Source organism: Ambystoma mexicanum, chromosome 9, assembly GCF_040938575.1.
Source record: "Ambystoma mexicanum isolate Mex_15411 chromosome 9, UKY_AmexF1_1, whole genome shotgun sequence".
NCBI classification, from domain to species: Eukaryota; Metazoa; Chordata; class Amphibia; order Caudata; family Ambystomatidae; genus Ambystoma; species Ambystoma mexicanum.
In genome coordinates this window covers 102,114,496-102,128,238 of record NC_090931.1, presented here as the reverse complement: position 1 = coordinate 102,128,238, position 13,743 = coordinate 102,114,496, and positions in this window count along the sequence as shown.

The window sequence follows — 13,743 nt, the reverse complement described above, 5'->3', positions numbered from 1 at the left end:
TCCATCTTATCGCAACTTTTATACAAATTTGCGCTTACTCACCTTTTAATTCACAGCGAGGAGAAAACCGTTTCTGTAAGTACATAATACCTAAACTACCACCATCTGCTTCCTCATTCTGTAACCCTTCCAACTCCTTCCTATACTCAAAAATCCTCTCAACATGCTCATATACATTCTCCGCAGTATCTGTGGACAACGCTAAGGCGTTCAAATCCTGTAACCCCTGTGGGAAATATTCATCGTTTAATCTATTCCACATTATAGTCAAATGAGTCCCTAATCCTTCAATAAAAACATTTTTCTCAGGAATAGCTTTTAAATTTTCGAGTGTGGAAAAAACATCAGCTTGTTCACCCTTCTCCATACAATGTTTAGCCCAAGCAATCAATTCACTCTTTTTGTCTGGGGACAAAGTATTATGAGTCACAACCCTTGGTCTCGCTCCCTGGTCTACTACAAGCGATGAAGAATCATTAGGAAGAGGGAGAGTAGGCACATTCTGAATATCAACAGGTGGAGGCAACTGGGCAGGCAAAGGAGTGACGGCTGGAAGAACAACAGGAAGAACAGCAGGGAAGATCGGAGGAACTATAGGAGGGGGAACAACAACGGGAAGGGGCAAAGCGCCAGGAGGAGGGATGTACGGAGGTGGTGCGGAGGCATCGGGCCTTCGTTCATGCAAAAGTTTATTATTCAATTCATCTGACGTATGAAAATCTTTTGAAGGGTAGATTTTTTGAATGCCTAATTGAAACACCCTGTCCGTGTTCCTAACTGACTCTAATTGTTTATTTTGTTCATATAACCGTGCCTTTTCGATACTTGTCATATGTCTACGTAAATGTTTCTCTCTACTCTTTTGTTGCTGCAAAGCTTCTGTTTTCCAACTGTGCAATGCATCAAATGCTGCAGGTCTAGCCTTTTTCTTAACTAATACAGACTCTAGATATACTATACGAGGGATTTCAAAACTACCATTGGTTGGTCACCGAATATTAGAATTATGTCTGGTGGTCTGTCTGTGCCAAATGTCATTAAATGCTATACTACTGTTAGGGAGAATTCTCTGTTTAGGCTGAATTTTCTAACCTAGTGAGTCCCCCAGCAGCTTTGCTGGATTTCAGTTTTTTGTTTTTTCCATCCTGCCAAGAGTGAGACTCTTTTCTCCCACTCTTGGACATGTATGTGTGTAATTCCTTTTGAAATGTCAATGTGTTCGATGGGCTATGGGGTCTTTTACTCCATAGGGTCTCATAGGTTTTTCTATGTGTGTTACACCGCACCCTATGTGACGTAACACGGGGGCACCCTAGTGGGTCCCCCACCATAGACTCCATACCCGGGGACTGACTACTGTCTCCCCGGGCATGTAAAGTCACCATTGGCTTTACTTGACCTAAATTTACTAACAGAACTAGTACAAACCATCTTATTGTGGACGTACTAGTAGGGGTAATTCGATTACTCCTGGATCTGTTACTCGAGGGGGCACTGTCCCGTCCCCCCTCGTCGAGTTTTGGCTGGTGGCAGTGGAAACTACTTGTTATGTTCGTCCCCGAGCATAACCCTATGGGATTCGTCCCATTGTTGGAGATTGATACTTTTTCTCATTAATCTCTGACGTACCACCGATCTACTTATCTTAAATAGGTTTATCGAGTGGTATTTTCTGCCAGAACTCGGTTTGTAAAATGGCGTCTGTGTTCGTCTCTGTGACTCCTAAACCAAAGGTTGAGCCCTTTGTTCCACTTTTGGCGGGCCTCTGTACAGAGACCCTCCAAAGTGGTGCCATTCTGTCTGGGTTACCACAGGGGTGTGGGAGGGGGTTTAGGCACCCTGGACCGAGTTGCCTTGCCAACTCCGGTCGCCCTCTGGAGTGATTGGCCCAGATGGTGAGCCTTCCCGCTCACCACTTAGCATGTGTTGATTGACAGCTAGGCTGAATGAATGGGGGTTTTCTGCATAAAAGCAGGGCTTTTGGGACTGGATCTTCAGAAGTCGCCACAGGACCTAAGAATCCGACGAGGGTAACGCTGAGCCGACCTGCACGACGACACCTCCGGTGGAGCCCTGCGGAACCGACTCACCACTTCCCGACGACAGAGGAGATCTCCCTGCCGGAGAGTCTCTTCCCCTAACTGGTGGGAACAACCAGTCCCCTTTGGTTTTTATTCGCCTCAGGACGCGGTAGTCGAATTGCCCGTGCAGAAGCACCTCGGCAACCGGATAGCCACTACCCCTGAACCGCGACCAAAAGGTGGTGCCTTGTGACGGAGCACTCCGCGGCTGGTCTCTTCCCTGGTGGTGCACCGGACTTCATTTCTTCGACGACGAGATCATCTCTACTCTTGGCAAAGAACCAACGTACATCCGCCACCAGGAACAACTGCCCCCGCCGGAGCTGCCCTCCACAACAAGGTACCGTGTCTGCCTGGCTTCCCTTTCGATCGGTTCGAGTGAGGTGTCTTAATCCTCTCCGTTCCGTTGGGTCGCCTCCAAGCTTTTCTCATTCGTTGTTCTGAACTGGTTCAATCCACCGATAACAATTTGCAATACAGACTTGAATGCATCTCCACTAGAGACTTTTTGGGACATCGCGCCTTGCCTCTCTCCGAGTGGGCCTGACCTCTGAACTTTACGATCTATTGTGATTCTTGCCTTCCTGCCTTGCATTTTATCCGATAGGATCGAACTGTGTTGATTTCGTAACCTGCCTATCTTTTTCTCTCCCGTCCTAACTAATATTCGAGTGTCATCCGGGTTGAGGTATACACCTCTGTCTGAAAATAAGTGGTACCAGTAGAACCTAGAGTTGTCGATATTGCTAGGGGGATTGATCGTCTACTCCGTAGAGTAATTGTGTTTGATTTGTTTGCCGTGATTTGCCTTAGTGTTTTTCATAGACATTTTGTTATAAATAAATACCTTAATATCTTTACACTAAGCCTCGTTGCGTGTTTGCTTGTCTTGCTGTGAAGAATTGCCCTATTTTGTATACTCCACATACTGCTCAACTTTTCTTGAGAGAAGTCTGACTGCTCAGCCACAGCTACCACGTGAATCTGTGTGGTGCAAACTGCTACCAAGTGGGTTCACCGCCAACGCCTGTGGTCCTAAATCTTTTGCAGTGGTCCCAGAGGGAACTGCACAGGTTTCCGCCTAACACTGGTGTACAGCGGTGGGATTTGTATCGAGTATACAGTTTAGAGTGCTTTTCGACACTGTAGGATAACTAACCACAAAACTTTGCACAAAAAGCAACTTTCAAAAACCATGTCTACGATGGAAACTTACAGTCAAGAGTCTTTGTCAAGTCAAAATACTGAGAGTCTGCGAGCTCTCTGTAGGCAAGAGAATCTTCCTGTAAGAGGCAAGAAGTTAGAACTAATCGAGAGATTGCTGGCGAACCAAAGTCTGGGTACTGGTTCAGAGGAACCAATCTCTCCAGCAACTGTAGAAAACAGTAATGGTGTTGATCTGAATCGTGATTCTGATGATAGCGATGAAGAGGCTGACGAGGACGGAGAGGCTAACGAAACTGTCTCCCCTGCTCCTCTACCTGCCTTACCAGCTGTGCCTATGGGGCCCATACCAGGTCCCACAAGTAACCCTGCTTATTTTGAACTTGAAAAAATGAAGCTCGAACTAGAATATAAACGGTTCTTGGCTCAATCTGAACGAAACCAAGAGCTCGAGTTCAGACGGATGAATGCCCAGGCTGAGCAGAAGCAAGCTGAGTTAAGACTCAGAGAAATAGAACTTAATCACGAGTTAGAGATGAAAAAGTTGTCTATGGAAAATGCTTCTCTCTCCTCTGGTTCCTCTAGGAGCTCCAGTCCCAAAAGACACCGGATGCCGAAGGAATTAGTGGGTATGTATGAACCGAGATTGGATGTGTTGGATTGGTTGAAACTGTTTGAATACAATCATGGGCTCCAGGACATCACAGGGAATGTGTTGCTCCCCTGGTTGTTCTCTAGGCTCCCTCCTGTTGCGACTGATGTGGTAATGGAGTTGGGGGAGGCGGATAAGACGGATTACGAAAGTGTGAAACTAGCTTTAATAGCTAGATTTGGGAAGACCCCTTCCCAGTATCTTAAGAGGTTTAGAACCCTCAAAAAGCATGATGGTACCCCTTGGGCTACCTGGGTGAGTGAAGGGTTGAAAAACTTAGAGGGATGGATTAAGGGTTACAAAGTGAACACTTATGAGGGTATGAGAAATCTTTTTATGTTGGAGTCTATTTATGATGCCTGTTCTCCTGAGCTCAGACAGCACTTGGCTGATTCGAAGGAATTGGATTCCAGGGAGCTAGCTAAGGCTGCTGACTTGTGGGTTGCCAACAGGGCTACTCATAAGGATTCTGGGGCAACTCAGAAAAAGGATGAGGGAAAACAGCCTAAAAAAGACTCAAAAGAGAATTTGAATAACTCACATTCCAAATAGGGCCCCAAACAAAACCAGAAGGGTAAGCCACCGGGAAAACCACAGCAGAATAGTGTGTCTTCTGGTGCCAAACCGGAAGGAGGTCAGAACAAGCCATCATTCCAGAAAGCATTCGGTAAATGCTTTGTTTGTGGCTCGACTGATCACGTGAAAGGAGATCCCAGATGTAAGGGTAAACCTTCAGGGGTCCAGCTTGTCTCCTTAGCCTTCGCTCCGGAGGAGGAAGTCCAAATGGCAAGTGGAAACTTTCTACTGCTAGCTGACGAACCCATTGGAGTCTCAGCCAGCGTTTCTTTAGTATCTCTGGGGTTGTGGGAACAACAGAATTTAGATGTCTATAATTCTATCCACGATAATACTAAAGAGTATTATAAGGGCAGTGTCCAGGTGAATGGTCAGGAGACTCCTGCCATTAGGGACACTTGGGCCAGCATAACTGTGGTGGATAAATCGTTTTTTCAGGCCGAGGATGTTGCTAAGGCACCCAAACGCCTCACCAAGTTAGCTGGAGGGCCTGTGCAGATGCTTCCCCAATTACCAGTTCTCATCCAGTGTAACGACATGACTGTGAAGATACCTGTCAGCATACAGAGTGAGGTACCATGACGCGTACTGTTGGGTAACGATTTGAAAACTCTCGGAGTTGTATCGCATACTCCCAGACTTCCTAGTAAACGGTTACAGGAGCTAACCAGACCCGCAAGAGAGAGGACCATGCGCGGAACTCTCCAGGAGATGATGAAGAAAGATATCACTCCTGCTCCACTGGAATTGTCGGCCGCTGTCTCCAAGAAATCAGAAGCGAAAGGGAAACCTAAGACTTCTATCCCGAAACCAGAAGCCAGCATTCCAGTGCAGCCAATACGGACTTCCCCTCGGTTGTCCAAAGTTACACCCGTAACTCCACCTCCAGCCGAGGCTGAGAGGGAGGTACAACCCTGTGTGGTAGAATTAGACTCTGAGGAAGAGCTAATGGAAGGCCAGGAACTCATTGGAGATCTGGATCCTGTTGACCATCCTGAGCTGCAGTCTTTACTGGCAGAAGGTGGACCCAACAGGGCAGACTTCAGTACGGGACAGAGAGAATGTCCAACTCTGGAAGGTCTTCGCCACCAGGCAGAAGCTCAGGCTGAAGGGCAAGAGCCTGGGAAATACAGGTTGCACTGGGAAGATGGCCTCTTCTACAGTGAACCGACCGAGTCTGCACCTGGAGACTACAAACGACTTGTAGTACCCCAAGAGAACAGACCACAGTTCTTGCAGTTAGCCCACGAGATTCCTTTGGCTGGTCACTTGAGTTTCAAGAAGACTAAGGAAAGGCTCTCGCTCTACTTCTATTGGCCAAAAATGGGGGCTGAAGAAGAAAAACACTGCAGGAGCTGCCACACCTGCCAGATCTCTGGTAAGGTTGGATCCAAGAATGTGGCACCGTTAGTGCCTCTCCCAGTTGTGGGAGTCCCATTTGAGAGAGTAGGGATTGACATCGTTGGTCCCCTTGATCCTCCAACCTCCTCAGGCAACAGGTTTATACTTGTTGTAGTAGACCATGCTACTAGGTATCCTGAGGCAATTCCTATGAGGACTGTTACAGCACCGGCTGTGGCTAAGGCCCTCCTTGGTATTTTTACTAGGGTTGGGTTTCCTAAGGAAGTAATCTCTGACAGGAGGTCAAACTTTATGTCCCACTACATGAAAGCCATGTGGAAAACCTGTGGAGTTACTTACAAGTTCTCAACAGCTTACCACCCACAAACCAATGGGTTGGTAGAACGGTTCAACCGAACCATGAAGAGCATGATAGGTGCTTTAGAGGAACCCCTTAAGCGTAAGTGGGACCTTCTACTGCCATGCCTTCTCTTTGCTTATAGAGAAGTCCCTCAGGAGGGAGTAGGTTACTCTCCCTTCGAACTACTCTATGGTCATCCCGTCAGAGGTCCATTGGCCCTGATTAAGGAGGGGTTGGAGAGTGCTCCTTCCCCCAAGCCAGTCAGAGTGACTGACTACGTGATAGGTCTCCGGAGGAGAATGTCGCACGTGATGACGGAAGCAAGCGATAACTTGAAAGCTGGACAAGCATTGGTCAAGCACTGGCACGATCAAAAGGCTAACATGGTTGAGTTCGCTCAAGACCAGCTCATTCTCGTTATGATCCCAACAAGGCAGACGGCCTTGCAGGATAAGCGGATGGGACCCTTCCGAGTAGTGGGTATACTCAGAGAGGTTAACTATCTGGTGGACTTGGGCAATCCCAAGGAGGCTCCGACAGTCTTTCACACCAACCGACTTAAAGCGTATGTCTCGCGACCTGCTGTAGGAGCGTTGCTTCTAGCGTCATCCGAGGAAGAAGAAGAGAGTGAAGCTCTTCCGGATCTCCTCAGAGGCTTACCTTTAGATGAAAAAATTGAAGGAGTGAATTTCTCCTCCAATCTGACACCCGAGCAACAAGAAGAGTGCAAATCTATGTTGAATCAGTTTGCCTCCCTGTTCTCGCTTTCACCAGGCTTGACCCCTTGGGGCCAGCACGACATACTCACTGGTGACTGTCTGCCAGTCAAAAGCAGAGGATACCGCATGTCAGAAAACGTACGAACCCACATCAAAGGTGAGGTCAGCAAGATGCTCGATCTCGGGGTAATAGAGCCCTCTACTAGTCCATGGTCTAGCCCAGTTGTGTTAGTACCAAAGGCCGGATCTAAAGCGCTTAGATTCTGCGTGGACTATAGAGCTCTTAATGCAGTCACCAAGACTGATGCCCACCCTTTGCCAAGAACAGATGAGTTGGTGGATAAACTTGGCGCCGCCAAGTTCCTCAGCACATTTGACTTGACGTCAGGCTATTGGCAAATAGCCCTGACAGACCATGCCAAGGAGAAAACTGCATTTTCTACCCCCGTTGGCTTATACCAGTTTAAGGTAATGCCTTTCGGACTGAAGAATGCACCTGCTACGTTTCAATGGATGATAAACCAGGTTCTAAATGGGATGGAGGACTTCTGCATGGCATACTTGGATGACATCGCAGTGTTCAGCAATTCCTGGAAAGAACATGTAACCCACCTGAGAGATGTTTTGCAGGCTCTTGGATGAGCCAATCTGACCATAAAGGCAAGCAAATGCCAAATTGGACAGAGTAAGGTAGTCTATCTTGGGCATGAGGTAGGCGGTGGAGAAATAAGGCCTTTGCTCAGTAAGATTGAAGCTGTGCAAACTTGGACAACACCGACTACTCAAACCCAGGTGAGAGCCTTCCTAGGCCTCACTGGGTATTACAGGAATTTCATAGAGAACTATGGGACCATAGCTTCTCCACTGAATGTCATCTCCTCACCCAAATTTCCTAAAAAGGTTAAATGGAACGAGGAATGCAATCAGGCTTTTGAAAACCTGAAAAAGGCTCTTTGCCAAGCCCCAGTACTCAGAGCTTCTGATTACCGCCAACACTTCATTGTGCAGACAGATGCTTCAAATGTAGGAATAGGTGCCGTACTCAGTCAACTGGATGGGAAAGGTAGGGAGCACCCCGTTTGCTTCATCAGCCGCAAGCTGAAGGATCCTGAAACAAGGTGGGCAACAATAGAAAGAGAGTGCTTTGCTATCGTGTGGGCTCTGAAGAAGTTTAGGCCGAACTTGTATGGTTCTACTTTCGTCATTCAGACTGACCACCAACCCTTGAGATGGTTAATGCAGATGAAAGGGGAAAACCCAAAACTACTGAGATGGTCGATCTGCCTGCAAGGGTTTGATTTCACCATTGAGCACAGGTCAGGGTGTCACCACCAAAATGCTGATGGTCTCTCTAGGATGTATGTCATCGACTAGAGGTATGAGATTCATCCAGGAGTGGATTAAATCCTCCTGTTCCTTAGTCTGGGGGGGGCGAGTGTTAGGGAGAATTCTCTGTTTAGGCTGAATTTCCTAACCTAGTGAGTTCCCCAGCAGCTTTGCTGGATTTCTGGAGTTTGTTTTTTCCATCCTGCCAAGAGTGAGACTCTTTTCTCCCACTCTTGGACATGTATGTGTGTAATTCCTTTTGAAATGTCAATGTGTTCGATGGGCTATGGGGTCTTTTACTCCATAGGGTCTCATAGGTTTTTCTATGTGTGTTACACCGCACCCTACGTACCGTAACACAGGGGCGCCCTAGCGGGTCCCCCACCATAGACTCCAAACCCGGGGACTGACTACTGTCTCCCCGGGCATGTAAAGTCACCATTGGCTTTACTAGACCTAAATTTACTAACAGAACTAGTACAAACCATCTTATTGTGGACGTACTAGTAGGGGTAATTCGATTACTCCTGGATCTGTTACTCGAGGGGGCACTGTCCCATCCCCCCTCGTCAAGTTTTGGCTGGTGGCAGTGGAAACTACTTGTTATGTTCGTCCCCGAGCATAACCCTATGGGATTCGTCCCATTGTTGGAGATTGATACTTTTTCTCATTAATCTCTGACGTACCACCGATCTACTTATCTTAAATAGGTTTATCGAGTGGTATTTTCTGCCAGAACTCGGTTTGTAAAATGGCGTCTGTGTTCGTCTCTGTGACTCCTAAACCAAAGGTTGAGCCCTTTGTTCCACTTTTGGCGGGCCTCTGTACAGAGACCCTCCAAAGTGGTGCCATTCTGTCTGGGTTACCACAGGGGTGTGGGAGGGGGTTTAGGCACCCTGGACCGAGTTGCCTTGCCAACTCCGGTCGCCCTCTGGAGTGATTGGCCCAGATGGTGAGCCTTCCCGCTCACCACTTAGCATGTGTTGATTGACAGCTAGGCTGAATGAATGGGGGTTTTCTGCATAAAAGCAGGGCTTTTGGGACTGGATATTCAGAAGTCGCCACAGGACCTAAGAATCCGACGAGGGTAACGCTGAGCCGACCTGCACGACGACACCTCCGGTGGAGCCCTGCGGAACCGACTCACCACTTCCCGACGACAGAGGAGATCTCCCTGCCGGAGAGTCTCTTCCCCTGACTGGTAGGAACAACCAGTCCCCTTTGCTTTTTATTCGCCTCAGGACGCGGTGGTGGAATTGCCCGTGCAGAAGCACCTCGGCAACCGGATAGCCACTACCCCTGAACCGCGACCAAAAGGTGGTGCCTTGTGACGGAGCACTCCGCGGCTGGTCTCTTCCCTGGTGGTGCACCGGACTTCATTTTCTTCGACGACGAGATCATCTCTACTCTTGGCAAAGAACCAACGTGCATCCGCCACCAGGAACAACTGCCCCCACCGGAGCTGCCCTCCACAACAAGGTACCGTGTCCGCCTGGCTTCCCTTTCGATCGGTTCGAGTGAGGTGTCTTAATCCTCTCCGTTCCGTTGGGTCGCCTCCAAGCTTTTCTCATTCGTTGTTCTGAACTGGTTAATCCACTGATAACAATTTGCAATACAGACTTGAATGCATCTCCACTAGAGACTTTTTGGGACATCGCGCCTTGCCTCTCTCCGAGTGGGCCTGACCTCTGAACTTTACGATCTATTGTGATTCTTGCCTTCCTGCCTTGCATTTTATCTGATAGGATCGAACTGTGTTGATTTCGTAACCTGCCTATCTTTTTCTCTCCCGTCCTAACTAATATTCGAGTGTCATCTGGGTTGAGGTATACACCTCTGTCTGAAAATAAGTGGTACCAGTAGAACCTAGAGTTGTCGATATTGCTAGGGGGATTGATTGTCTACTCCGTAGAGTAATTGTGTTTGATTTGTTTGCCGTGATTTGCCTTAGTGTTTTTCATAGACATTTTGTTATAAATAAATACCTTAATATCTTTACACTAAGCCTCGTTGCGTGTTTGCTTGTCTTGCTGTGAAGAATTGCCCTATTTTGTATACTCCACATACTGCTCAACTTTTCTTGAGAGAAGTCTGACTGCTCAGCCACAGCTACCACGTGAATCTGTGTGGTGCAGACTGCTACCAAGTGGGTTCACCGCCAACGCCTGTGGTCCTAAATCTTTTGCAGTGGCCCCAGAGGGAACTGCACAGGTTTCCGCCTAGCAAGCCTTTCTTACAGTACATACTACATGCCGGCGACCCCTCCTGTGGTGCGGGACGGCTATCTTCCAAAGATTGCCTGTCGCTGCGGAATAAAGCCCTAAAGCAGGCAGACAATTTCCCAGGCATATCAAAGTTCTGGTGTTACCTGGTCAAGTCATTGTGCTCGCAAGTACAATGCTCCAAATTCAAATTGTCAGGGTTAGATTAAGAATCGGGACACGATTTACCTGACCAAAGGACTGGGAGGCCCAATCGGGTTACTAAGGACAATGCTAAGGACCCACGTGTCTGGTGATTTTCAGCAAATTTACCCACCTCGATAAATGGACCCTCGTCAAGACGTCGTCTCGGGCTACAGCTCACCGTTCATGGATCGAATCATGCAGTTTTGTTGAGGAATTCGCTTCTCGTCTAAAGTGGCCGTTTCTGTTGGCACCGTCCGATCCCGGTCCGATAGCCGAGCCAACCTTCAACGAGACAAAGTTAATCTTGAGGGTCCCTATTCGGGCGCCATCTGTGGAATCATAAAAATACAATATTAAGGCTGTTACACCATGCAAAGGAAAATACACCGACACAGGCTTGTAAAGATTCCAAGAATCTTTATTACAAAACTGAACAGTATTGAACAATGTACACAAATAGCTATTTGGCTGTCAATACATCACAGAGACCACCAGCAGGGTTCAATGTGAGCAGTGAGCAGAATTTGCTAGCTAGACATCAGCGTATTTATACAGTTTGTTATAATGATGTCCAGCCTCTCACAAGTTAATTATACACTGGGCTAGGGTCGCGCCAGGTTCGTTTCCTAATTTACATATCTTGTGCATGCGGTTTACTTTTAAATACATTTACTAACAAACATTATTATTCTCTAATTTAACGTTACACTCTTTACACATTGCTTTAATACAGATCAACCAAATGTTTTGCATGTCGTATTTGGATAGCATTATTGTTTTTGTATACTAGTAGGTTAACATTGCTGATTCAAGTAATTCCCTGATTCCGTGGTCAACTAAGGACAAGGTATACATGACCCTAACATGTAGCCTGAAGGCAGGTTGGACATTAACCCTCCTACAGAGGTTGAAGAGGTTGAGGCAAGAACAAGAGCACATGAGACTGCCATTTTAGACTACAAGGTGACTTCGTACAATAAACTAAAATGGCGGTTCTAACCTAAAATGGAGGCTTGATTCACTTGAGGTCACAACCTTGTAATATGGATTTCCTCGCAAAGCGACTGGGCATAGGCCAACGTATACTATGAGAACGAAACAATATTATATCAGTTCTAACAGTAGTAGCAAACATTTTCCATACTTCCTAAAGATAATTATTATTAGAAAGCAGAGGAAAAACCTTTGCCTTAAGTCTGGCTGTCCAAGATTTTAGAGAGTTAGAATCAGCTAAGTGATAGCCCAAATAGCGTAGCAATTTAACTTGGAGTATATTTTGGCCAGCCATGGTCCATTGATAAGATTTAGTACTTTTTATGTTGACAAAAACAATGACATTAGATTTAGGTGAATTCGCTTGTAAATTGTGGGCAGTAGCAAATTTATGAAAAGCATTTCATTTTAGCTGCAACCCAGAGGGAGTTCTGTCAATCAAGATGATGTCATCAGCGAAACAGAGCCAATGCAAGTGTAAATTGCCTAGTGTCGCCGGGTACATAGCCACATCTGTCCATATTAAATCAATATCACATATGTATAGATTAAAAAGTGTGGCAGTGAGGTTACAGCCCTGCTTTACACCAGTCATGGTAGGAATAAGATCTGTAATGACACCCTCTTGATTTACACAGACCTGAAACAATGTATTTGTGTTTAGTAAGGCGATCAGCTGTACAAATCTGCATGGAAAACCCAACTTCAGCATCTTGAGCCACAATATTTCTCTTACCACTGCATCAAAAGCAGAAGAGAGATCCAATGCTGACATGTAAATTGGACCTGTATCTGAGGTTTGAGACATCGAGAACAAGTGGGCTACCACCACAGCCTTGAGTGAAGTGTTCATGTTCTTTCTAAAACTCACTTGAAATCTCGAACAGATATAATTTTCGACAATATATCTTTCCAGATGTTTGAGTAGAAGAATGGCAAATATCTTTGCAGCAGAGTCCATGAGGGCGATAGAACGGAAGTTTGACGGATCATGGGGATCACCCTTCTTATGAATGGGGATAATAATAGCGTTCCACCAAGATAGAGGAATTTCGGTCAAACATAAAATATGATCCAATTTGGTGTATAGAACAGCTGCCCAAAATTTCGGATCTGATTTGATAATGCAAGGCGGTATTCCATCAGGTCCGCCAGACTTCGAGTTCTTCAGTTGTCCGGTCGCCCACAGGAAATCTTCAATCGAGAATGAAAGATCATCGATGTTCACAGAATTTACAATTCCTGATTGCCAGCATTTAAAGAACTCAGGTAATCGAAATTTGGTTGCAACATAATTTTGCCAAACATCTGCAGAGATGAAGGAAGACATATTCAGAGTATCCGATTGAGTGGTTCCTCTTAGAATAGACCCTATATTGCGGACGTCTCTTTTACAGAGAAGGATAAGCAGTCTTTGATTACCGCGCAGTGGATTTGGTGTTTAATCACTTTGAGTTGGTTCCTATAGTTGTATAAGATGCATTTTTTCATCAAAATGTATTGGTCTTGAGAATTATTAGCCCTGATTAAAGCTTTTAAGGCAGCGTTCTTACTTTGTTTATGTTTGGCTATGTCAGCATTATATGGTTTCCTGTGTGAGCAAACATCAATTATAACTGCCTGGGTCAGCTCGTAAACGTGTGTTTTGATTATGAGTTAGTTCAATTTTTCCCTTTGTTCAGGGAGGACACTGAGTTGTTTGTGGTTGTTGACCCACCAAACATCTCTGTTAACTAGGTACGTTAAGTCTCTACATAACTTAGGGGACCAGTACACAGAGTGCATTCTACGATCAGACCGGATCAGTGCCAAAGCGGAGTTACAAGAAAGAAGTGGCATCTGTGCCCTTAATGGATAAATTAATAGGAAGGTGATCACCAAAAGAAGTAGAACCAATCTGAACCGGTTTTACCATACCAAGCAAGTTCGCTGACACGAAAAAAAAAGTAAATGCAAGAGGAGGCCGTGCACCTTTTCCAGGTGACAGTGGAGGGGCCAGAGTGGAACTTAACCAAATGACAATTCCAATGGTCTAAATATTCCTTGGCATTTGACTCTCCCTTTCCGACACTGATTTCTGTTTTTTATTTGTTCTGTTTCATGAGCGCATTGAGGCCCACGA